Raw genomic sequence first — 27,477 nt, 5'->3', positions numbered from 1 at the left:
TTTGTAGCCGGTGTTGTAAGGTATTTACATGCCAGATATGCTAAACATTTGTACGCTCCTTCATGCTTTGGCCACCATTCCAGAGAACGCGCGTCCATGCTGATAATAATGCTTATTAAAAAAATAATGCGTCAATTAAATTTGTGACTGTACTTCTTGGGGGGAGAATTGTATGTCTCCTGCTCTGTTTTACTCACATTCTGCATATATTTCATGTTATAGCAGGCTCGGATGATGACCCAGCACATGTTTGTTTTAAGAACACTTTCACAGCAGATTTGACAAAAGGCAAAGAAGGTACCAATGCGAGATTTCTAAAAATAACTACAGCAGTCAACCCAAGGTTTAAGAATCTGAAGTGTCATCCAAAATCTGAGAGGGATGAGGTGTGGAGCATGCTTTTAGAAGTCTTAAAAGAGCAACACTCTGGTGCGGAAACTACAGAATCCAAACCACCAAAAAGAAAACCAACCTTCTGCTGGTGGCATCTGACTCAGATGATGAAAATGAACATGCGTCAGTCCGCACTGCTTTGGATTGTTATCAAGCAGAACCCGTCATTAGCAAAGAAGCATGTCCTCTGGAATGGTGGTTGAAGCATGAAGGGATATATGAATCTTTAGTGCATTTGGCACGTAAATATCTTGGCAGTGCCAGCTACAACATTGCCATGCTGAATGCCTGTTCTCAGTTATAGGTGATATTGTAAACAAGGAGCAGGCAGCATTATCTCCTGAAAATTGTAACCAACCTTGTTTGTCTGAGTGATTGGCTGACCAAGAAATAGGACTGAGTGGATTTGTAGGCTCCAAAGTTTTACATAATTTTATTTTTGAATGCAGTTTTTTTGTACATAATTCTACATTTGTAAGTTCAACTTTCATGATAAAGAAATTGCACAACAGTACTTGTATTAGGTGAATTGAAAAATATTTTTGTTGTTTTTTACAGCGCAAATATTTGTAATAAAAAATAAATATAAAGTGAGCACGGTACATGTATTCTGTGTTGTAATTGAAATTAATATATTTGAAAATGTAGTAAATATCCAAAAATATTTAAAATAAATGGTATTCTATTGTTTTTTAATAATTTTTTTAATTGCGATTAATTTGTTTAACAGCGCGATTAATTGCAATTCATTTTTAATTGCGCGATTAATCATGATTACTTTTTTAATTGCTTGACAGCCCTGGTAATATTGCAAATAATAATAAAAGATGGGGAAATGTGCTGCTTGAGCCCCAATCTGAGAAAATTTTACTCCAAGAAAATGTAATTATTTTGGCTTTGTTTGGTGAGAGAGACCCAGGTGGAAATGTCTGTCTTCCCTAGTAAAATACCTATTTTGACACATGATCAAAAGCAAAAGAAAAGGAAGAAAAACTAACTCCACATCTCTGCAGTAGATCTTCCAGTCATATCAGTTTGAGGGAAACAGAGGGTTGGAGAGGGGGGTTGTTATAGGTTTTCTAACCTCATGAACAGCTCAACTTTAAAATCAAGTAACAGCTCAAGCCCCCCTTGCATTCTATCTGGAGTTCCCTCAAAGCCCCCTTGTTCACTATAAGTACCTGATCCTACAGTCTCTGGTTGTGGAAAACTTCTATTCATCTAGGCGGGAGTTTGAGCAAGAGCCACAGACAAAGGCACTGCCTTTGAATGCTCTATTCTTTTGTTATTTTAGTAAGATCCACACAGTTGTAATTGTGGCTTCAAATTACAGCATTTTACGCATTTAGACCCAAATCCTGCCATCTCATCTGCCTGGGCAACTCCATGTCCCTACACAAAGGCCCACCAAGATCACTCTCAGGAGTGTGGCCATAGTTACTTGATTTCAGGTTGTGAAACATAGGGCCAGATCCTCAGCTGGTGTAAATTGGTGTAGCTCCATTAACTTCAGCAGAGCTATGCTGATATACACCAGCTGAGGATCTAGCCCATAAATGCTTTCGTTTGCACTTACAATTTACTGTGGATGCAAGTATTTGTAGGATCAAAACTGTGCTTGCAATAGTGGAAACTCGGCTTTTGGAGCTAGATTTTCAAGGGTTTAGCAATCACAGTTGGAGCCAGATTTTCCCAAAGTGCTCAGCAGCTTTGCAACACTTCTGCCCAGTTTTCTAAACAGCTGTGCACCCAACATCTCGAGCTCTTTCCACAATCTGGCCCACTTACAGCAGTGCCTAAAAGGGAGCTGAGCTCTTCTGAAAATCTGGTCACTGGGGCACAGCAGAAATGGCTTAGCTACCAGCTGCTTCTTCAGAAGGGCACATAATGATTTTTGCTAACTAAGGAGTTTAACCCCTCAGAACCAAAACAGTGCAAAAAATTTACTGTGTCTAAAGCCTGGAGGAAGTGGGTATTATGTTATCTCGTAACTGGTGATATTGGGCAGCTTTATTTCCTAAGGCCAAGCCCACATCAGTTAGCATGATGATAATGTTATTTATCACATCACCTCCACTTCCAGTGGATGCATTGCTGTGAAACTAGATGGAACCTTAAGCAATGTTTGCATTAATGATTTTCATCCCATAACCAAGCTGAACTGAGGTTTGTTTGGTTTTTTAAAAATAATGCATAGAGTTTGTGCAGAGGATGACGCGGTATCACTGCGGTATTACTTCCTTCCCTTGTGCACCCTGTTCGATGGGCAACTACAGAATGTTACCAGGATAGCCAGACCATACATCAAGACCACGCTTTCCTTGGATATTACCAGGCAGTTTGGATGAAGGATTTGTTCCTGGGAGTTGTGGCCCAAAGGCAAAAGCAAACTTAAAAAAAAAAAAAAAAAGCAGAGGAGGAAGTTAAAGTAACCTTCCAGTCTTGAGCTAGTTTCCTTTGTTGTGTTTTTTGGCAAGAATTGGCATAGCACTCAAGGGGAAATTTGCTGTAACTTTCCATTCTTGCTGCCCATTGTCCTGCCCGTGGACACCAGATAAAAGGGACGAGGTGGGGGTGGGGAATTGTTGGTAGAAATATCAGGAAATTATACTTCTATTAACCCTCTGATGCTCACCCCATAACAGTCTCCAGTTATGGGCAGATGGATCTCACGTTTGTTGCACACACCGTTTGCTTTTCAGGTTAGTACTGTTTTAAATGAGGATGGTTTAGGTTGAAATTAATTCATTTGCCTTCCCAGGTCATGTTCCCATGAGAAGCAGGGAGCCTAATATGATGCTCCCTGGGGGAGGTGTAAAACTGGGGAGAGCTGGCTATTCAACATGACCCTTTCTTTCCTCTAAGCCCAGAGAGAGCCGATCCAGCAGGCCCACCCTGGAACCTGAGATCTGTAGGTGGGGTGGGGCAGGGTTGGCATCTTCCCTTTCCCCTCAAACCTTTGGGGCAAAACAGCAGAGTCTGCAGTCACTGGTGCAGCTTTCCACTCTGTATTATTAACCCCGCTCCTGAGTCCCTGAGGCCAGGAGCCATAGAGAACCAGTGTGTCGGACAGCTCTGCAGAGGCAATGGGCTTCTCCATGGTAGGCCTAATCTTGGTAGATCCCCCCGTGCAGATCTTGGTGGATCCAGAGGTTTAGCAGGCTGAGCCCCTGGTCTGTTCCCCAGATGTAGGAATACCACTCCGCTCCCGCGGAGAGCAGCCCAGGGGCCACAGTGGAATAGACATCCATTGCTATTGCCGCCACACCTGGGCATTTTCAGCCGCTTTCTCATCCCAGCCCCTGTGTTTCAGCAGCACATGGGGTTAATTTCATTCAGTAATGAACCTCTTCTCACCCACCTCAAACTCTTGCTGTGATTTTGGCCCTCTTCCCTTTTGTCTCTCCCCTTTGCCTCTGGTTGCCTGGCAACCCCATTGCTGTTGATGGGACTTAGTCATTATATGTTACTCTTTCTCCCCGTCCCCTGCCCCGTACTTCTCAAAAATAGAAAAATGGCCCACACTGGATTCCAGCTGCCTTTGAAGAACACTGCCCCGGGAGTGCAGAGAGCCTGCGTAGCAAGCAGAGGTGACTTATCACGTGGCCAGGCCAGCTAGAGGACTTACCTCTACAGGAGTCACTAGCTAATCTTGGGCCACAGGTTACGTCTCTGCAGGGTTTTCCCTCAGGGGCTTTGGAAATGGCAGGCACTTCGTCTGCCTAAACCTACCGATGTCCTGAGATCTGGATGGAACTTAGAGCGCCTTACAAGGAGAGAAACATCCACGTCTGAACAACTCCCCTTGGCTCTTCCCTGCTCCGTGGGGAACAATGGAGCCATGTAGAGGGAGCAGTAACTGGTAGGCCAATTTCCACCTGGATCTGCCCACACCTGAGATAAGCGTACCACAAAAAAACAGTTGATTCACGCCTCTTACCCGTACTCCCCATGAGGCACGGATCCCCGAGCCTCGGAAGGGCCTCAAGAAGGTCTGAGATCTAGTGGGAAGAATGCAACAGGGCCACACCTCTCCCCCTGAATTTCAATGGCACTTGTGTTCCTTCCGTGCGTCTAAAGATCCCACCTCAGCCTTTGGCTTGGTGCAATTTGTCACCCTCCAATTCAGATAGTGAAGAGTAGCATGCCCCAGTCCGACAGTCCTTGCCTCAGATAGAGTCTGTGGGGAGTTTTTTCTGACTAAGGGCTGTAGAATCAGGGAGCAAGTGAGAACAAGGTTGCTGCCTGTCCAAAGCCAATGGGGATGTCTTGTCTATTTTTGACACTGACTGAGCACACAAAATAAACAAGTAGCAATAAGACTTTGCATTTCTAGAACACTGTTCAACTGAGTGTTTCTGAGCTCTTCCCAAACATCTGTTAAGTCTGCTGGAACAATTTACCACAGGATGTGGTCGATTCTTCATCACTTGGTCTCTTTAAAATCGAGATTGCATATCTTTCTAAAAAAATATACAACTAGCTCAGTCACAAGATATGGGCTTGATGCAGGAATCACAGGGTGAAGTTCTCTGGCCTGTGTTATGCAGGTGGTCAGGGTAGGTGATCTAATGGTGCATTGTGGCCTGAAATTCTAGGAATCTACAGATTGATTAATACCCCTATGAAACAGACAAATATGTCATACCCTTCTCACAAATGGAAACCGAGGCATGGAGAGGTTAAGGGACTTACCCAAGGTCACAAAGTGCTTGCCACCAGTGGCAAGGCTAGGAACAGAACCTAGGAATAGTTCCTTAATCAAATCAATCAGATCATTTATCTTAATAAAAATAATATTTCTTTGAGAGTCATAGGGTTGAATTTAAAAAAATGCATGCTTGCAAAAATGCTTCTAATTGGCCAACTGCATACCCATTCATAGTAACTTTATATGCAGATTAAGTGCCGTTTTCATTCATTCTGCACATGGATTGCACAATCTGTCCTGCAAATACAAACATATGTGATAGCAGCAGTAGTCATAAATGAGGAAAAATTGGTTCTCCTGAAGACTGAAAAGTGTTGACCTATTGAAATACACAGGGATGAAAATGAGCCCATTTCTCCATAGGATCTACATAGCCATGTAATTCTTCCCCATGTAGAAACTCATATACACCTCTACCCCAATATAACGCTGTCCTCGGGAGCCAAAAAATCGTACCGCGTTATAGGTGAAACCGCGTTATATCGAACTTGCTTTGATCCACCGGTGTGCGCAGCCCTCCCCCTGCCCCCGGAGCACTGCTTTACCACATTATATCGAAATTCGTGTTATATCGGGTCGCGTTATATCGGGGTAGAGGTGTATAACTGATGACCCGTGGGGAGAACTGTGACACCCCTGAGAGATCCCCAAATGTTTCTCATTATTGAGGGAATGCAGGTCATCTTGTACTGCAATATGTAAAAGGGAGTCTGGAGCCATAACAGAGGAGGCTCCTCTTAGTCTGTTTTGTTAAATGGTCAATAGCACTTTTAATTTATGCTCAGAATAAGCATAGGAAACTGCATAGGTCATACATGCTTCATCCTTGGCCTCTTTGTTAGACCAAAGGAGGTGCATTTACATATGATTTACTTCTTATGTTATCCAGAACTGTTATTATTGATTCATACTCCAGAGCTTGGCACCAGGTGTAAACTATAATTCTCTGTGTTGACTTTCAGTTCATTGCATCTTGAGGCTTTTCCTTTGTAGGAGTCAGGGCTGCTCTAATGAGCTTTAAAATGTTTCCCACCCACTATTTACCTAATACACCTGAATTTGTATGGAATAATGGATGGTATAGCGCTCATCAGTGATGTTTTGACTGGGCCACGGATGAATTGTGCAGGTTATCCCAAACAATGGCAACAAAACTTTTCTGCCAAGGCTGTGCCATCACACATTATGTGTGTGCCACTTATTTTACAGAGATCATTTTAGAAACTCATCAGTGTGTTTGGATGTCTTATTGGTACAATTTCCACTGGGAAAGCCAAAAATCTCTGTAGAACTGAGAGTCCAACCGTCCAGGGCTTGGAAGGAAAAGGAAATTATACATTTTAGACACCACTGAAAATTACCTAAAATAGCTTTTCTATATATAATGATGTTGTGGTTTTTAGGGTTAGGTGTCTCAGAACCTGCTAGCGCTGGAAGCTAGCATCCCAGTGAAAGGCAAAATCCTCAGCTTTCCAGTGATGTCAGTCTCTCATTTTTAATCTTCACATGTTTAGAGCGTCGGGAAATTGAATTATTCTAGGGACAAAACTTACTGTTGTCCCTCCTGTCTTTTAGGGGCCTGTGTAATTTTGTAAGAGAAAAGTCTGTATTAGGGGGAAATTAGAAAACATTTTTTGACAGGATTCTGTTTTCTTTAACAAAATTAATAGTTGTTTTGAAGTGGCTCAAACATTATGAATGTTAGAATATATTCTAGGGGAGATGAATTAGTGGTCAGAGTGCAAATGATTTGTCAGAGGGGCATAATAAATGTACTTATCACATGGATCTGCAATTTATTCCCTAGATAAACCCCCTCCCCCCCGGATACATGGAATATATATTTATAAATTAATGGCACAGTATCTGTGGTGAAACTGTGACTGCTGCCTACCATGCTGACCAGTTTGGTCTTATTGTTTCCTTGTGCTCTCCCATCTGCCTATCTGTATCCACCTTACATTGTAAGCTCTTTGGGGGAGGAACAGTCTTGTGCTGTTTTTGTACAGCACCTGGCACAATGGGTTCCTGGTCTATGACTGGGGCTCCTAGTGCCAATGCAATACAAATAATAATGGTCCAGATCCACAAAGGGACTCAGGCATTGCAGTGCCGAGAGCAGGCCTGCCTGATCGGGCCATGGAGGCAAGATAGATGGGGCAATGGCTGTTTATCCCTTGTTTGATGATTGCACAGGAGCTGAGATGCTGTCTGCCTGAGGCAGCAGTACGCCTGCTCAGCAGCAGAAACTTGAGCACCTAGGGGATTTTTACAGCCAAAATGTAGATGCTGAGTGAGTTTAGACACCCACAGGGTTAGGAGGCAGCCGAACAGGGGTTTTATGGATCGAAGGAGTACCCAAAACTGGGACTTAGGCACTAAATCCCTTCGTGGATCTGGCCCAATAAAACTACAAATTTTGCAGATCCACGTGAACCAGTCTGGTCTCTTAAACTAACTAGAGTAGGTGGCTTTAACTGTATGTTTCCTACATGACTTTGATACAGTAGAACCTCAGAGTTACAAACCCCTCAGGAATGGACATTGTTCGTAACTGAACAAAACATTATGATGGTTCTTTCAAAGGTTTACAACTGGACATTGACTTTTGAAACTTTACCATGCAGAAGAAAAATGCTGTTTTTAACCATCTTAATTTAAATGAAACAAGCACAGAAACAGTTTCCTTATCGTGTCAAATCTTTTTTTAAACTTGCCCTTTATTTTTTTAATAGTTTACGTTAAGTACAGTACTGTATTTGCTTTTTTTTTTTTTTGTCTCTGCTGCTGCTTGATTGCATACTACTGGTTCCAAATGAGATGTGTGGTTGACTGGTCAGTTTATAACTGTGGTGTTTGTAACTCTGAGGTTCTACTGTACTGACAAACAAGTGTAGATAGAAGCAGCAAAGAATCCTGTGGCACCTTATAGACTAACAGACGTTTTGCAGCATGAGCTTTCGTGGGTGAATACCCACTTCTTCGGATGCAAACTAACGTCTGTTAGTCTATAAGGTGCCACAGGATTGTTTGCTGCTTCTACAGAACCAGACTAACACGGCTACCCCTCTGATAAGTGTAGATAGGTGGCTTAGATAAGCAGTAATACTGTAGTGATATCTGTCTCTGAGCCATCCAATGGCATTTTTGTGTTTTACCTGGATAGCGTTACCTGCACATGCTCTTTGAGCTGATAGCTTTTTACTAGAGCGCTGGTGGCCCCAAATCCTGTGTCTTTGTGAGTGACTGTTTTGTTTAAATTGAGGGAGCGAAGCACCCACAGGAGGGAGGGATATGCCACCAGGTGCTGCTGTGACAGACGTATGGCTTTGGTAGCAATGCAGCAGGGAATTTGTGGAGGGGTTTGGAGAGGATATAAACCCTCATGCTTCAGGGCATGAGCTGACCACTCACTGAGTGGTTTAGGATGGAACTTCACCCGTGGGCATGTTATTCTGTAATGGCTCATTACAGGAGTTCTTTTATCTTCCTTTGAGACATCTAGTGCCACTGGGGACAGGACACTGGACTGGATGGGTTGGCACTCTGATCCAGGATGGCTATTCCTATTTCCCCTATCCTCCTAGAGATGGCAATGGGTGGCTAGCCTGTTTAATGCCTGCTTACGCTTCCACAAAGAGCAGCTGTCCCTGTCCCCACCACTTGCAATCCCAGGGGCGTCTCTTCCCTAAGAAAGGTGTGTTGTTAACTAACATGAGGCAAAATCCTAGTAGAGATAAGAGACCCCTTAGCAGGTTGAGGCAAATTCTGTGGGGGAAGCCTGGGGTTTACCTTGACCTGCTCATTTGTTTGGAAACTGCAAAGTGCCGTGTCTTCACTAGGATTTTACCTCATGTTAACTTGTGTTAAGGACACACCTTTTTTCCTAGGGAAGACAATGACGAGCAGCCCTGCCTAATTAGAGTGAAAAGTCAGTGGGGCTTAGGCCAGGTCTATACTGTAAACTTACATCGGTATAATTACGTTGCTCGGGGGTGTGAAGAATCTCCCATCGGCATGGTTGTGTCTTCACTGAAGTGCTATAGCGGTGCTGCTGCATTTTAAGTGTAGGCTCATAAGCTGCGTTTGAAAATTTTACCCATAGTGTCTCTGTGCCTCAGGGTTCCATGTGTAAACTGCGGATAATAGCACTCGCCTGCCTCCCAGGGAGGTTGGGAGAATAAATACACTAAAGATTGTGAAGTGCTCAGATGCTACAATAATGAGGGCCATAGATAAATAGATACTTGGTGCAGATCTTGATTCCGTTTGCAGCTTACACAGCGAGGGTCTGTCAGTTCAGGAAATAGCAGGGCTTGGTTGCTTTTTGTGAATAGGCAGAAGACCAGCAAGGCCTGTTCCAGGACAGAAGGGCCCGGAGCCTCCACTGGGTCCCCCTCTGCCATTCCACAGACTTCAGTGGAGCTGCCCTGATTGACCCCAGCTGAGGGCCTGGCTCAGCAGACACCCAGCTGTGCGGTGTGCAGAGCAAGACCGGTGCTGTCGCCGAACAGAGCCAGTGAGTGGATGTGGGGGATCTGACATGATTTCTGTTTTACAGGAAGTTGTATCTAATTCAGGCTCATAAATAGACTGAAGAGAGGTGGCTATTTTTGCTTTGCTTGGTTAATTCTCTGGAAAGGTTTCAAGTCCCAGGTCTGAGTGTTGCCACATGTGTGTGCTTGGGGAGGGGAGCTGTGAAGACAGAGTGACTGCTATAGCTAGCACTTAGTCATACGCCCTTAGGAGCAACCAAAGGGCTCTTTACACGTGAGAGTCAGTCATGGAGCGTCGCTGCAATACCGGGTAGGTGCCTAGTTCTGTAGCCCTCATTACGTGCATAGTCCTGTTGATTTGTGTGCGATGACTCATGAGAGCAGGAGCTAAAGGATCAGGCCCTTTGATAAGGGCGTCATTAATCTCTGCTAGTGCGAGCTGCACCTTCCACTCAAGGTTGCTGTGACCCAATGTGATTCGCTCCCAGAGACGGCCAGGGGGTGTTTTCACTGCTGTTCTTCCTTGAAGGGTCTCACTGAGCGAGGGCAGCTTTACGTTCCACTCCATAGGAGCCCCACTGGTGGTGGGCTGCAGCAAGGATGCACTGATTGGGGGCATCTCCACCTATTTTAGCAGGGGTCCTACCCCTGCCAGTGACCCTAGAAGTTGGAGCTGTTGGGCCTTTGCATCTCAGCACCCACTCTCTGCCATGGGCCTTGCACACCTGCACAGACTCTAGAATGAATCTGGATCAAGTCAAGATTGGATGTTTTCTGAAAAGATGGGCGCTAGTTGAACAGGAATTAATTCAGGGAAGTCCTATGGCCTTTGTTATACAGAAGATCAGACTAGATGATCACAACAGTCTCTTCTGCTTTTGTAATCTATAAATCTGTATATGCTGACAACTGAGTTTTTTTTAACCAGGAGATTTTGAGATGAAGTGTGGGGAGTATAGGACCAAGCCGTGCTGCTCATGCTCCCTTTTTGGGTTAAAACCGTTTCACTTTGTTCAGGCCGCTCAGCATCATCATCTTTGTTTCCCACTCCCAGATCCCGTTAGCAAATGAAGAACCTAGTCGGGATTGTCTGTCTTGCGTTTTTTTTTAAATTGACTAATTAAAAAACAAAACAAATGTGTTTGCTTGAGATTCTCTGCCACGATCAGCTTTTGTTTGTTAGTGTTTGTAAAACAGAAATAATCTGTAGGCTGCTTTATAAAAAAAAAAAAAAAAAAAAAAAAAAGGAAGGCACCTCTCTTGTTTGATGTGAAAGGGGTGGGGGAGGGGGAGCCACACAGCCAGGCGATGTCTGTGGCGAAGGCCCAGAAGTGCCTGACATCAGCGCTAGTTTCAGTGCCCATGACTCCCACTGTCTAGAGGAAGCAAGTGACATTTCCTGTATTTAAACTTTCAGACCAAATAATCACAGAAGCTGTTTTTCGAAACTCACATTTAGGGCACAACCCCTCCCTGGTGTAAGTCTTGGTGGAATCGCACCAGTGATGAATTTGGCCCACGATATTCATTGTCATGTCGTTCTCATGCTCTAAAATTCATCATCTTGTTTAATCTCTTTTGAGTCCTTTTGAATTGCCTGTATGATGAAGCAGGAGATGCTCAGAATTTGTCTATGAACAGTTGTTTAGTTTTGGTTCCTGTGGGGTCTTGTTTTTAATAACATATGCTGTCCCACAGCAATGGAGATTCCAGCTCATTGCGTCTTAAGGTGGGAATGAGTTTCTGTTCTTTCTCTTGCCAGCCCTATGACTCTGAGTTATAAGTAAATTACATCCACATCTAACTCCTGCTTATTATCACGGTTACAACGAGGCCAGAAGGAAAAGAAAGAGTGGGATCGAAGAAACAGGAGATGGGGAGAATAGGGGGATGGTAAAGAAGGGAGGTGGCGAAGGAGGATTAGGAGGAAGAATATGAAATTTGGTTTTGAGGAGGCTGAGTTTGAGCAAGATGTCATGGGGGAGATGTCTGAGACACAGTTGTGGGTGCAAGGCTGGGCAGAGGGGTGGAGGCTGTGAGCGGAGCGCTGAATTTGGGGATCATCTGTAAAGAAGTGACAGCTGGAGCCATGGGGGCAGATGAGGTAATAAAAAAAAAAAAGGTAATAATTGGAGATATACCAATCTCCTAGAACTGGAAGGGACCTTGAAAGGTCATCGAGTCCAGCCCCCTGCCTTCACTAGCTGGACCAATTTTTGCCCCAGATCCCTAAGTGGCCTTCTCAAGGATTGAACTCACAACCCTGGGTTTAGCAGGCCAGTGCTCAAGCCAGCAGAAGAAGAGTAGGATGCTGAGGACAGAACCCTGTCCCCAACAGGTAGGGGAAGAGGAACAGATGTCAATGCTGCTGCTGCTGGAGCCATCACCAAGGTGAGAGCAGAATCAGGAGAACACAGGACTATGGACGCCAAGGGAAATGAGAGTATACTGCAGCCTGCTGCGTCTAGGGCAACAGTGAGATCAGGACCAGTGAGAATAGAGAAGACCTCTGTTGCCTCACCTAGGAAGAGGGCATTGGGGACGCTGGAGGGAGGCAGGAGCGGCTCCAGGCCCCAGCACGCCAAGCGTGTGCTTGAAGCGGCATGCCGCAGGGGGTGCTCTGCTGGTCGCCGGGAGGGCGGCAGGCGGCTCCAGTGGACCTCCCGCAGACGTGCCTGCGGAGGGTCCGCCGGACCCGCAGCTTCGGTGGAGCATCTGCAGGCACACCTGCGGGAGGTCCACCGAAGCCGCGGGACCGGCGATTGGCAGAGCGCCCCTTGCGGCGTGCCGCCGTGCTTGGGGCGGCGAAATGGCTAGAGCTGCCCCTGGAGGGAGGACAGGAGCCAGGCTGGCGGGGAATGAAACAGGAGCTGGAAGAGAGGCTGTGGGAACAGACACACATTTTAGGGTTATGGAGGTGACAGGAAGTAGGGACTAGGATAAAGCCAGGAGACTGAAGGAAGCAAGGGTGTGTCTAGAGGGAAAAGAGGCCGAGCAGATACAGAAAGACAGATAAAGAGAGAGAGATGGAGCGGAGGAAGTGCAGAAGTGGGAGGATATAGAGCCATGGGGACAGGCTGGGCAGGTAAATGCAGATGGTAGTTGAGAGATCTTAGGGTCTGAGATGGGGAGAAGGTGGGACTGAGGGTCAAAGGTCAGAAAGAGGAGGCCGAGGAGATTTCATCTTGCTTATCCAGAACAAAGCATTATCTGTGGCAGGGCAGGGTGTGGAGGAGTGGCCTGGCTGGGAGGGAGCTTGCAGGAAGGACAAGAGGATGCTGCCAAAACAAAAGAGCCGGAGCTCCAAACCCTGGAGAGGTGGGGAGTGACTAGCAGCTGTGTGCACGCGGTATTGGTGAAGCATGCATCAGTGAGCTTCTGCCATATTCGTGATCCAGGGACAGGTGCGATTGGCCCTGGGAGATGAAGAAAACCGCACCCAAATCCGCTTGATGAACCTGCCCCCTCGCAACATGATGAATTTGGAATCAGCCTCCATTCTCCCATCCTTTCCCCTGCCTCTCCAAAGCAGCAGCATCTTTCAGAGCAAGTCCCCCTGGTGGAGACGCTGTTGCTCCTGCATGGCAGAGTGTACTGGCTGCTGCTCCTCTTTTGTCTGATACATGAAGCAGCTGGATGGATTTGGGATTCGCAGGCTGGGTTTCTGAAGCCTGCCGTGCCCTGCAGCACTGGTCTAGTTGTGAAATACCATCAAAGGGAAGAGCGAGGTGCTGCGCACAGCTGGTGCCTTTAGTGTCGGCTAGTTGCCCAGTGGGAGGAGCCTGTGATTACGATGGGGCACATTGTGCCAGCTCCTCTGTGGATTTACAAGAAGAGGAGGGTGCAGGAAGCCCTGGCTTTACTTTTACCTCCAGCGTGGCTGTTGGGCACAGTTACAGCCCCTACCCTCCAGGCTGCTCCTTCCTAGTTCACCGATCACCACAGAGGATGCCAAGGCCCGGCTTCCCCTCTGTATCAACCATCAGGTCTTGCCGGCTGTGCAGCATGGAGTATGCTAGGGTGTAGCTGCAGGTGTGACCCTGCTATGAGCCTGTGAGCACCAGGAAGGAAACTGGATGTCAGGGAGCTCAGGGATCCACCCCAGAATTCCCCCCGCTCCCCAAGCTCGCACAGCTGAGTCTGATGTCATACCGCTCACCCCAGGCATTCAAAAATGAGTCAAGTCCCTGTCCCCCAGAATTGTAAGATTGGCTTAAAAATCATAAAGTTTAAACTAATACCTCTTGGCTCCTTTTCGTTTTCTTTCTGGCTTTGGGGCCTTTCAGGGTCATATTTTCAAGCTTTTCTCTGCAATTACAAGGGCTGGGGACTTTTTTTTTTCATGAAAGGTGAGATTCTCTCATCATCCCCTGACTGTAGGAGCTGGGGCTTTAAGCAAGACACTGAATGTTGCAAGAGTTGGCAACCCTGCCCAATGCTCATTGCCGCAGCACATGGGGAATCTCTTCTCAATGCAGGGCTGCTTTAATGAATGAGGATCCCAGCTACTCAGAGAGCAAGGTCAGCGTTATTGGGCCCTGCCTATTTGCTTTTGACCAAGTGTGAAGGGCTTGTGTTGCTTGTTCTCTCTGCTGCAGCCACAACTTTTTGCACTGTGAAATGCTGAGGAGCTGGAGATATTTATTGGTCAATAATATGATGAATGTTCATTTACAACTAGAAGAATCAGTGACAATGAGTTCCCAGGGATGATTTCTAGCAAAAGGCAACAAGAAGCCTCTCTCTCCTATGGAGGCCTGGGCGGAGTGTAAAAATATATAACCAGACTCTTGTGCTAACATGAACCTACTGGCACATATTACCAGGTATCCCTCCATCCATGTATGCAAGGGCTGCAGGAGGCAGCTGCACGCAGGCTGCGTGGGGCCGCTGAGCCAGAATAATCCATTTTGGGTTTTGTTTTTCTGGATCTTTTTAATCTTACCGTTGACAAAAGCAGGCTAGTGTGGTAAGTCATTTCCTTTCCAGCAAGCATTCAGTGTGTGCCACCCCTGGGCTCTGCCTCCCCCACCCCCACGCCCCTTTGCACAGATTGCTCCTTGTTCCATGTTCTGTACCACCCAGGGCTTCCTTTCCAAGTTTTCTCACACCCTTCTATATTTGTGCAGAAGAAATTTTAAACTTTTTTTAGACTTTTAAAGTCACAAAGCCTGGCAGCTGAGCATTCTAGAGGGTCATCTTAAAAACAGGCTCAATTCTCCACTGAGCTCAGGCGTGGTGGAGAGGAGGGTCTGACAGGGCACCTTTAAAATGCTTACTACAGCAAAGAATCAGGCACAGGGGAGCCTTGCTCTGCCATGACTCCTCCCTGCCCCCTGTATTCCAGGTGGCAGAGTTCTAGTGCAGGGACAGTGGAGATTCCTCTACCAGGTTTATATCACTAGAAGTCCCAGGACAATCCTTGGTTTCACTTAACACTGGTTATGTGGTACAACGTGAATCTGGTGGGCCAGAGAATGTTTCCAAAATCACTTTGTGACATTGTTGGCCCTAAGGCTGCCGGCATTTCAGTTAGCAAGCCAGCTGGAAGATGGGAACAGGACAGGATTTGTTAGTGCATGCTAGATGAGTTGTTAATTATAGTACAGTAGTGCCTAGAATCTCCAGAGAAGATCAGGGCCCCACTGAGCTGCAGGCTCATGTGTATATACATATCAGAGACAGTCCCTTAACTAAAGAATTTACAATTTAAATAGATAGTCTCATTATCCCCATTTTACTGACAGGGAATTGAGGGCCATATTTTAAAATGTATTTAGCTGCCTAAAGATGCAGATAGGTGACTGACGACATTTTCAAAGTGCTGAGGTGCCGAACTTTCATTGATTTCAACAGGAGCTAGGAGCTTAGAAGTTTTTGAAAACACCACTAGGTGCCTAAATAGCTTTGTAAATCTGGCCATGAGCAACATGCCCAAGGTCATGCAGGAAGTCTGTGGCAGAGCTGGGGCTAACGCTGGGTGTCTCAAGTCCCAGGCTAATGCTCTAACCACTGGACCATCCTGCCACTCTGGGCCCAACTCAGTGGTGACATAAACGAGCATGTAACTCATCAGTCTAGTGCCTTAACAACTGTAAGACCATCTTCTCACCCACTTTTATTGTACCTCAATGCTGAGGTTTTTTGAAATTTAGGGTTTGTACTATTTTGTCCTCTCCTCCTGTTTTATAGGTTTAATGTCTGCCCTTTCCCCATCTCGCCTGTATGTGTGTGTGAGTGTCAGAAAGAGAAGGGTGTTGTACACCTAAGACCTTTGCATATCCCCAGAACAGATGTGATGCAGGCTTCCTTGCCCTGCATAACAGGAGCTACCTGTTAAGTATGTGAAGATAGTTCAGTTTCCATGGCCCATTCAGACCTTAGTCTGTCTCCTAACACTGCCAGGTATAGTGATGGTTTTGCTGTAGACATCTGGCCAATAAGAATTAGAGAGAAATCTACATTTCAGAATTCAGATCCAGATCCCGATTTCGACCCCCATCTGCTCCCCCAAAATTTGGGCTCTTCAGATACACGATTTGGCATCGGCACAACTCCAGTGGGAGCAGAACTGAGGCCTTCAACTCATTTCACCGAGGTCACCAGGGAGTATCTTTTGTTCATTACTGACCTAAGCTGGAATTAAATTTAGTGACCTAGAAGTGAAAGACTTTTAAATTAAAGTCTGTAGCTAATGTAGAATGTAGACTGTTCCAGTGTCTGTCTGAGTCCTTATTACTAATATAGCACTACCGTTATTACTCTTTCTTACTCTTTTACTGCTAGTCATTCCTTAAGTTGTATATTGCACAGATGAAAAGGCACAAGATAATTTCTTCACATCAGATAAAGGCTTATTGCAAACCTCCTTTGCTGGAATCTTTGTTGCCTACACTCCGAATTCCCACTCAAGTGGTAGACCGTGTTATTGTTAAACTGTAATTGGTTACTGAATTATTTAACTGCACAGCTACCTCCACCAGTTACAAAAACGAATACTTAACTTGCAATTGTCTCAGCTGGGAAACAAATATAGGGCACCGCAGGCCCAATCAAATCCAGAGACGGAATAATTCTTCGGAGTCTATGTTTTAAAAGGGTTTATAGTTATTTTGTGAATGGAGAAATCATGCAGTGGAAGGCTTATACCAGCAATCTATTAACTGGTGCCTTTATAATTTGTAACTAGACCAGTGCTTCTCAAAGTCGGGCTGCCGCTTGCTCGGGGAAAGCCCCTGGTGGTCCGGGCCGGTTTGTTTACCTGCTGTGTCTGCAGGTTTGGCCGATCGTGGATCCCACTGGCTGCGGTTTGCTGCTTCAGGCCAATGGGGGCTACAGGAAGTGGCGCGGGCTGAGGGATATGCTGGCCACCCTTCCCGCAGCCCCCATTGACCTGGAGCAGCGAACCGCGTGTTTATCCAACCAGCTCTTAAAAATCTCCAGTGACAGAGATCCCCCAACCTCCCTAGGCAATTTATTCCAGTGCTTAACCCACCCTGACAGGAAGTTTTTCCTAATGTCCAACCTATACCTCCCTTGCTGCAATTTAAGCCCATTGCTTCTTGTCCTATCCTCAGAGGTTAAAGAGAACAGTTTTTCTCCCTCCTCCTTGTAACAACCTTTTATGTACTTGAAAACTGTTATCATGTCCCCTCTCAGTCTTCTCTTCTCCAGACTAAACAAACCCAGGTTTTTCAATCTTCCCTTGTATGTCATGTTTTCTAGACTTTTAATAATTTTTGTTGCTCTTCAAATTTCTCCAATTTGTCCACATATTTCCTGAGATGTGTCGTCCAGAACTGGACATGATACTCTAGTTGAGGCCTAATCAGCATGGAATAGAGTGGAAAAATTACTTGTTGTGTCTTGCTTACAACACTCCTGCTAATACACCCCAGAATTATGTTTGATTTTTTTGCAACAGTGTTACACTGTTCACTCATATTTCGCTTGTGATCTACTGTGACTTCCAGATTTCTTTCCGCAGGATCCTAGGCAGTCATTTCTCATTTTGTATGTATGCAACTGATTGTTCCTTCCTAAGTGAAGTACTTTGCATTTGTCCTTATTGAATTTCATCCTATTTACTTCAGAGCATTTCTCCAGTTTGTCCAGATAATTTTGAATTTTAATCCTGTCCTCCAAAGCACTTGCAACCCCTCCCAGTTTGGTATCATCCGCAAACTTTATAAGTGTCCTCTCTGTGCCATTATCTGAATCATTGATGAAGATATTGAACTGAACCAGACCCCAAACTGATCTCTGCGGGATCCCATTTGATATGCCCTTCCAGCTTGACTGTGAACCACTGAAAACTACTCTCTGGGAACGGTTTCCAGCAAGTTATGCACCCACCTTAGTGCAGCTCCATCTAGGTTGTATTTCTCTAGTTTGTTTATGAGACGGTCACGTGAGACAGTATCAAAAGCCTTACTAAAGTCAAGATATACCACACCTACCACCTCCTCCCATCCACAAGGCTTGTTATCCTGTCAAAGAAAGCGATTAGGTTGGTTTGACATGATTTGTTCTTGACATATTCTGTCGTGTGGATGCAGACTAGCGTCATTCGAGTGCCACTCCAGTAGCTTCCTACAATTCCTCCTGTGTGCCCAGAGAGGGCAAGCAAGTTCTCCTGCAGTTTACTAGAAAAGAATTCATAGAGTGGCTCCACAGCACAAAGAACCATGGGATGTGCCCCCAGAAGTCTTAGTGCTGTGACTATAATGCCAATGAGGGCACAGTAACTTGAGCACTATAACTCACTATGGCTGCTTTCACTCGAGCTAGGCTAACTTGAGAGGAGTAATTTGAATGTAAATAGCTCGAGTTAACTCCACAATGAAGACCTTCCCAATGGCAAAATTCTCCTTGACTTAAATGGGAGCCGAATTGTACCATAAATCTTTAGGGGCTGATTTTCAGCTTGGTCTTCACCAGGCCTTTTTAAAGTTGTACCTGCAGTTGTGTGCGCATAGGCAGCCTACTGACAGAAACACCTCTGCCAAGAATTACAGCTGCAAAACTGCACCCACAGTTATATTTGTCCGCAAGTTGCTGGCACAAAAATCCATCCCTTCAGGTGGAGAGAGAAGTTTTCTCATTGGTGAGTGCTAGCATTAACTCAGCAATGAGCCGGAACCATCGTTCGTCTGGAACCATTTCAGTTCCAACCCTGCTATGCAGCTTCTTCTGTCCTTCTGGTGTCTCTGTGTGCAGGAGTATCTGAGAACTGCACTGTGACCCTTCAGGGTTTGCTCTGAATTGGACTGTGAAATTTTCTCCTCCAGGTCCCGACATACGTGACTTGTTGGTGCTGGCTGTGGCATTGGGGCAATATGCAGTGGCTACACCTCTCAAACAATTCTGCACCGTGCTGTTGACCCTATTCTCTTTTAATTAAAATGTGAAGATAAATAACGTTGCTCGAGCACTTGGGGGGAAAAAGGAAATGAAGGTCATTTGTACATTGGGCTGCTGTCAGCCTCAAGTTAGACTCGTTCAAGAGCCATTTATCCTGCATGTTGCTTACTCCCAGCTAGGGTGATCAGACAGCAAGTGTGAAAAATCGGGATGGGAGTCGGGCGGGGGGGCGGGGGGGAGAATAGGATCCTATATAAGAAAAAGCCCCAAATATCAGGACTGTCCCTATAAAATCGGAACATCTGGTCACCCTACTCCCAGCTACAGTACACGTGGCAATTACCTTCAGACAAGAGAGTTTTTCCACATTTGTTTTTAGTTTATATTGCTCATAATAAAATCTAAACACATCCCAGGAAGCTGGCTATCTATTTTAGGGACATATCTGGCCCTCGTTACTGTATTATTGCTGTTATTGTTATTTTTTACTTGTATTACCATAATGGTCATGTTGTCCACAGATTGAGAAAGGAGGCGGTGGGGAGGCTTGGAGGAAGAGATTAAGAGCTCTGTTTTAGCCATGTTGAGTTTGAGCTGACACCTAGAAATCCACAAGGAGATGTAGTTATAATAGTAAAGATAATACGTGGGTATCTGAGAAGCCCCGGGCTTGGGGGAATCCCTGGCTGGCACAGATTTAATGTAGGGTAGTGTTTAATTGTTAGTACTGTCAGTGCTTCTTTGCTTTGCTCCCATCCGAACTCTGTGTGCTAGCAAAGTGAGATTTACTACAGTTCTTTTTCTGAAATGAAGCAAGCCCAATTCTGCTGTCAGTTACTCTGCTGTAACTCCACTGGCTCCAGATTTATGTAGGTGTAATTGAGAGCAGGCTCCCATGTTACAGAACTTTCCATTTACACCTTTTGTGCAAAATTACTCTTCCCGTGTGGAGTCAGGCGTATGGCAGCTGTGGTTATAAAATCTATCTATCTATCTGCTGAGACGTAGAGCATTCATGACTTCCTGAATGAGTGATATTAAAAAAAATCACAATTAACTTCAAAGCACAGAAGAGCTAATTAGTTTTAAGCCACACTTCACTGACACCCGACTTGGGATCAGAAACCAGTGTTTTTCTTCATAGCAATTTAGCTGGGACTTTTAAAACCCTAATAATATTTTTAATCCTAATTTGTAGCATGTAAGTTACAATGGAGATCAAATCTACGTGTAGTGCAAGGTAGCGGGCCCAAAAGAATCGCCTGCTCCATGGTGGTTTTATCAAACCAGCAGATAAACAAAGCATAACAAAAGAGCCAGCCTCCTCGGCACTGTGCCTGTTTCCATCACCTGCACTTTTCTGGTGCTATCATAACATGGATGTTCTCACGTCATCAATAACACAATAAAAAGGGATCTTATACTGGCAAGTTGCCAGGGCTGAAAAGGTTGGTGGCATGACACACAGGCTTGCTTTATTAATTCCACCTTGATTTGCTTAGCACTGCATTTTCACTCACTGGATGCCAATATTCTACAGCTGTCTTGAAAAGAGCTGAAATGTTCACATCATTTCTATGTGCATCATGGACACAGACAGCAAAAAGGCTAGTTGAGTGCCAGAAAATGGGGTGATCATAAGGGTCTATTCTCTCTCCATCTGCCTGCCTAAGCAGCATAGCTTTATTGCTGAAATGGATATTGCACCAGATCCTCAGCTGGCGAAGTCAATGGAGCAACTCTGATTTCCACCAGCTGAGGATATGGCCTATTATTAAATGGTTGATCTTTGTCTTTCATACTTTACAGACTGCTTTCGTTTTAATGTGTATTAAAGGACCTGGTATATTTTGACTGAGTTACTTTCCAGCAAAGTAGAAACAAAACAAAACAAAATAAGAATGATCAAATGTGTTCTTATGAGTCTAGAATTGCTGGGCCAGATCCCCAGCTGGTGCAAATCAGCATAACGCTATAGAAGTCAATGGAGTTACGCCCATTTCCCCAGCTGAAAAGCTGGCTCAGAGATGGAAAAGACGTATTAAGTCATTTAACACAACTTCCTGCCAGCGCAGAATTGTTCCCTACAGTTTTCTTTAATCTATTCTATGTTATCTCTAGTTCGCCATTTGTTATAGAATTTAAGCACTATATTCCCCAGTGCTTTGTCCAGTCTAGTTTCCAGTGACCCAGGTGATTGGGCTTCCATGACCTCCTTTACAATTTTTCTTCTAGCTGTTGAAAGATGTAGTTTGTGGTGATATCGTTTAACTGTGTACAAAGACTTCAAGATTGAGAATGTAATGGGAGGGCACTTGCTCTTGAGCGCCTCCTAGTGGCTGAGTCCTTTTCTCACCCCTGCAAGCTGCTGGCCCAGCTTGGTGGGTCTTCTGTGGGTTGGCCCTCTGGCTGAGTCACAAAGCCAAATGAACCCCTTGCGGGGTGATAAAGAGTCCAGTAAATGAACTGTCTATTTGCCCTCGCTCGAGACTTCAGCTCCAGCTCTGGGCCCTTTAAATTCAGCTCTTTGTTTGGACTCTCAAATAAACCCTGTCCCCTTTTGGGGGGTTATGCCACTGTGGGTGGTAGGGGAACCTGGGCCCACCAACTACTCCGAGTTCCAACCCAGCCGCCACGCATTGTTCAACTTCAGTTTCTTCCTTGGGCCTCTCCCTACCTGGCCCCTTTTCGCTTCACCCATACCTCAGGGTTAAGGTCTCAGGCCCTCTCTTCCTGCAAACCCAACTAAGCAAATGCAGCCAGTAACAGACTCTGGCTATCCTGTAAGTTCCTAAGGCCAGAGAGGAGCACCCCACCTTGCCCCTTCGGCCCCAGCCAGGGACTAACCTGCTCAAGCCCTGCAGTGCCTTTTATCTGAGCCTGTTGGGCTCTGATTGGCCGCTTCTGAGAGGACTGTAGGCAGGCCTGCAGAACCAACCCTTTTTGTTTCCTGGGACAGGGTGTAGTAGGACCTGGGGCCTCCGGGAGCCGCAAAGGCCAGCTATACCCCTCACAGAGATACAGGGCTGGATCCATCCAAGACTCTGCAATAGCTTCTGCCATCATAGACATTAGTAGGGGGTCTTGGTGTGCCAGAGCTCACCAGGGGATGCGGTTGCAGTGGCTGTACTCTCACTTGGACCAGAGAGGAGGAAGTAGCTGCGATCACCCTTGCACCAAAGGGGCAGTTCCTGCCCTCAAAATGGCTGATCTCAAGGGGAAGCAGGAAGCAGGGAAGAGCACAGGGCTGTTTATCTTCTAGGTGTAGGGTGAACAAGAGAGAACTGAACTGGAAATAGGCAAAGAATAGGTTGAGCACTTGGAGACGAACAATAATATTAACTAGTGCTTCTCATCACTAGATCTTGGTGTTGAGGTTGGGGGAGATTACCCCAGGTGGGCAGAAAACCCAGGTGCAGCTAGCCCAGGTGGGCAGAACAGGAAAAAAACATCCCAAGAACCATAGAGTTTGGATAGAACCTGGGATGCTGAACTTCAGAGTGGTTTGCTGAGTTGACGGCGGGAGAAGCAATAAGCAGGAGGTGATTGGAGAACACAGAATGAAGGAATGAAACTGCAAGTGTGGGGGTGGGGGAGGGATGAAGGGAGTTGGGATATTTTAGATTAGGTGAATGTTTTGGGCCAACTCCTGGCTGCAGCTGAGGCTGACTTGCTGTGCTTAGGCAGCATTAATCAGCTGGGAAACCAATTCAGCAGCTACCTGGGAATTCCCCTGCCATAGGGGGATTCCTGGGTGGTACAGGACTGGTGTCATGACTCCTGCAGCACCTCTACTCTCAGCCCATTGCGTATGAGATCTGGCAAAGGAAAAGGGCTTGTGAACCATGGTGCCGCTATGCCTGGCTGATTCCTAGGTGCTGCCAGAACCCCCTCGGGTCCATTGGCAGGTGGTGTTGGAGACCAGGGCAGATACTTATACTGGTCATGGGATTGGGGAGTAACCACAGTGGTTTAATGTCCCCTTTGCTGTTCCTGTCTCATGGACCTGCCCTGAGCACACCCAGTTTGGGGGTGGGATGGGGGATTGGGCCTTTGTCTTTAAATCTTATTGGTGATGTAACACAGAAAAGCAAAGCATGATTAAAAACCAGTCGCTGAGGTTACTCAAAGGCCCACGATGGTTTGTAATAACATAAGAACATATTGAAACCACATTTTGGGTATGTCTGCACTGCAGAGTTACCCCAGGGATTGGCACCCGGGTCTGAGCAGCCAGGTTAGCCTAACTGGGTACGAGCCGCCGCACTGCAAAGCTCTATTGGAGTTGCGGTGTCCTCACTGGCATAGTGCTCACCCATGTGTTGCTAGGACTTCTGGGGGCACATCCCATGGGTCTTAGCACTGAAATGAACTGAAGTGCTCTATTAGTCTTTCCCAGTGAATTGGGGAAGAAACTGTCTGCCTTTCTGGGCACACGGGAATTGTGGAAAAGCACTGGAGGACTAACAGAAGTGGCAGGTGGCCAGCCCGCCTCATTTGGACGTCAGCTTATGCTCTCTGTTGGGCCATCTAGCCTGGGTGTAAAGAACCAACAAACTTTGGTGAGAGAGTTTTGTGTGTGGACAGTAGCTGGGTTAGGGGTAGCACTTGAGTATGAGCCCAAGTTAACTCTGCAATGAAATCATTCCCAGCAAGACAAGTCACCTTAAACTCACAAGCCTCAACAGGAACCAGGCCAGGTTCTCTACTGTGCATCTCTTGGCACTAGACTCCTGTCTTAATAACTGTAAAGATCAGGGTTGCCAAGGTCTTTCTGTTGCTATAGTGAGATTAGATAGCACAGGGCTTCTGAATTCTGCCTTCCCCTATGCTGAGGAAAAACACAATCAGTTTGCTTTGCTTCACCAATAAGATTTTCCCAAGCAGCGACTCCTAACTGCACCCGAAATGCCTACTACACACCTTTATCTCTCTTAATATTAAAAAAAATGACTTATAAAGGCATTTTCCCCTTGAATCAATTTAAGATTCTCTCGGGCTGAAATGAGTTTACAGCTACAAATTGTGAAGTTCAAATATGTATTCATCTTCATATACACATCAGTCCAGCAAAATGCTTCCTATCTGGGTAATTAGTGAGTGCTGTGCTAGTCCAATCAGCAGGCTGCTCTTGGACACAGCTTTGCCTTTCATGTATGGGCGTGGTGCGGAGATGATTTATTAAATGAATGTGAGTGCTCTGAATCTGGTGAGGCTGCCGAGGGGAATTGCTGTTGAAATCAAGAGCTGGAGGGGTTGCAGGCAGAAGATCGGGGCACAGTTCTTATTTTACATTGCCAGCTGTTTGTTGTCTATTGCACATCATCAATAACAATTTATAGCATCTGGCCCAAGGATCAGCCGAGAGTAAGACACAATTTTATTTTAATTTTCATGGTGGATCTGACTACTTTCCCTTTTGTGTATTTAATAGTAATTCAGGTGAGGTTCCCCAAACGCAGGATCGTGTTGGGTAAGAGGCAGTTTTTTTTTCCTGTTTGTGTTTAAGATGTTCTTTACAAAGCAACGAGATTGAACTCTATGTGACCTGAGTGGAGTGAGGCACATCCATCCCCACTTCAGTGACTGCAGAGGACCCACTGTGTTTCTGCTGCGTGTGTGCATGGGGGGGGATGTTTGCATGATGTCTATGGGTGCATGGGAGGGGGGATGTTTGCATGATGTCTATGTTCAGTGTGGGGCTTCGGTTCTGTGCACACCATGGATCCCAGCTGGAGGAGTGCATCTGGTCTCCATTGCTCCCAGGGAGAAGAGAAACAATGGGGGCTACTCAGGGCTGCAGTAGTGTCTTCAGCCTGGCTCCACTCCTGCTTTGTGGCCCAAAGAAACAGGATTCCTTCCTCAAGAGCTTGTCGAGGATCTGTGCAAAGCCCAGCTAGTCAGGCTTGGTAAAGTGAGTGTGGGAGGATTTCCCTGGAAGATAGAGGTCTCTTTAGTGGTTCTAACAAGAAGCATTGCTTTGGGTTTGGCAGTCTCCCCATGTCATATCAGGCATAGAAGTGGACTAATGGAGATGCGTATTCTTGAAATGTTCACTTTAGAGTTGGGCTGCTGTTCTAAAGACTTAATTCTCTGACTCGGGTGGAAGGAGCTGGAGAAGTTTTTGTCACCAAAAATGTTCTGTACTCACTGAGCAGAGGGAGACGTGTTGGTGGGGAACAAACTAAACACTGAGATAAAGACATCGCCATCATTTAAGACAGTGGCTCTCAACCTTTCCAGACTGCTGTACCCTTTTCAGGAATCTGAGTTGTCTTGCGTACCCCAAGTTTCAGCTCACTTAAAAACAACTAGCTTACAAAATCAGACCTAAAAATACAAAAGTGTCACAGCACACTGTTACTCAAAAACTACTGACTTTCTCTTTTTTACCATGTCATTATAAAATAAATCAATTGGAATATAAATCTTGTATGTACATTTCAGTGTGTATCATATAGAGCAGTATAAACAAGTCATTGTGACATTTTAGTTTGTACCGACTCCGTTAGTGCTCTTTATGTAGCCTGTTGTAAAACTAGGCAAATATCTAGATGAGTCAATGTACCCCCTGGGAGACCTCTGTGTATCCCTAGGGGTACGCGTACCGCTGGTTGAGCCGGGGGCTAGCTTCCTGGGCCAAGAGCTCAGGGGCCGGGCAGGAGCGTCCCATGGGCTGGATGTGGCCTGCGGGCCATAGTTTGCCCACCTGTGACCTACCGTGGGCTCTCAGGACTGTCAATAAAATGGAGCTCCTTGCTGGTGCGCACTTACATAAAGTGCTTTGGGGTCTGGAGGTGAAGACGTGCCAGACATTCAGCACATTTCACAGGTGGAAAAATGGAGACACAGAGAACCTGAACGACTTGACTTTGTAGCCTACCAGTTGGTCTCTAAGCCAAAAGACCTGGCTTCAAACCTATTCAATAGATAAATATATCCTTAGAGCTCATTGAAAAATGGAGTTTTTTTCCTATGAAAAGTTTCAGGTTTTGGTGGAAATTTGAATACTGAAATACTTTGGCTGAAAACTGAAGTATTTTGTCTTAGAAATACTGCCCTGATGCATCATGGGAGTTGTAAGTTCATTGCCTCCAGCTCCCATTCTCTTCTATAAGCTAAGATCCGATTACATCTCCCATAGAATCATAGAAATATGGGGCTGGAAGGGACTTGGGAGGTTCATCTAGACCATCCTGCTCAAGAAGGGAGGTGGTGTATCACGGGAGATGTAGTCTGATTGGGGATCCTGGCCCATAAAGGAGAATGGGAACATGAGGCGACCAAACCACAACTCGTATGAAGCACCATGGCAGCTGTTATAAAGAGGACAGTGATTAGTTGGTCTCCATCTCCATGAAGGTAGGACAAGAAATAATGAGCTGACCTTAATCTGCAGCAAAGGAGATTTAGGTTAGATTAGGAAAAACTTTCTAACTATAAGTGTAGCTAAGAGAGGCTGTGTAAACCCCATCATGGAGATTTATAGGGATGGGTTGGACAAACATCTGTCAGCGATGGTCTAGGTTTATTTGGTTCTTCCTCGGCACAAGGGCCTGGACTTGACGACCTCTTGAGGTCCCTTCCAGCCCTACGTTTCTAAGTTTCTATTATTTCCGAATCAAATTGTACAGTATCTGTTTTCAAGAGTTTGTTTCTTCAACAAAAAAATCCAAAATTTCAATGCAAAGCACATTTTTACACACACACAAGAACTGTTGTAGTTGAAAATCCAATTTTCCATCAAAAAACAGTTTTGACAGAAATATTTCAACCGTCCCTATTTATTCTGCATCGGACACATGTCATCTCTGTGACTATATTTAATCTCTTTGCCTCAGTAACCCCATCTGTAAAATGGGGCTGTACTTCTGCCATCTGCGTTGACCTTTGTTGACATATGAGATTGTTATCACAGATTTTTTTCTCGCGTATTGCAAGGGTTTTATTGTAGCCACTCTGCATTAACTGCATGGCTGCTGGACCACTGAATCCATATAAACACAGATCCCAACCTTATCTTTGATCTCACCACTGCTTTTCTCAGCGCTGCCCTTCCTGACTCATAGTCACTTCGGGGTGGAGCTCTAAACGCACTATGTTAACATATTTTTTGTTGGAACTATCATGACTTAATCTTATCATCATTCGATGGCAATGGCTAAATGGCACTAAATATGTTAAACAATAATCGCTTGCATGAGCTCTGTTAAAAGGTTAAGTCCTGTTGGTAAATGTCATGCCCAGGAAGTCCAATTAAGGCTGATATTTATGCGATTGCACTCTCTGATCCCAAATGATTATTTTAGAAGCGATCGAGGGCCTGTTCCTGCTCCCAGTGAAGTCCAGCTATTTTGGTAGCAGCAAGATTAGGCCCCACACATGTCGACTTTTCAGATTTCTGGGAATTTTTATGAGCATCTTCCCTGTCCGTTTTTCTACAGCTGGTTTCCACTGTTCCCTCTTGCATTGCAGCTGTCATAACAAATGTACTTGGATTAAGAGAACATGGAA

At 45.5% G+C, this 27,477-nt stretch overlaps 1 protein-coding gene across 2 annotated transcripts in view; it reads left to right on the top strand.

The window, feature by feature from the left end:
* The window catches only part of ZBTB7C (zinc finger and BTB domain containing 7C), a 272,862-nt gene that overhangs the window by 17,080 nt on the left and 228,305 nt on the right, over positions 1-27,477 (top strand). Inside the window, exon 1 of one of the 2 annotated variants that reach the window (XM_045020361.1) lies at positions 24,219-24,330. The exons of the other annotated variant lie outside the window; for it this stretch is intronic. The gene's annotated coding sequence lies outside the window, so the exon portion shown is untranslated. Of the gene's footprint in view, positions 1-24,218; positions 24,331-27,477 lie in introns of those variants that run through there. 2 annotated transcript variants of the gene reach the window in all.

This window comes from Mauremys mutica, chromosome 6 (assembly GCF_020497125.1).
Source record: "Mauremys mutica isolate MM-2020 ecotype Southern chromosome 6, ASM2049712v1, whole genome shotgun sequence".
Classification (NCBI taxonomy): Eukaryota; Metazoa; Chordata; order Testudines; family Geoemydidae; genus Mauremys; species Mauremys mutica.
This window is presented reverse-complemented; position numbering and strand designations above follow the sequence as displayed.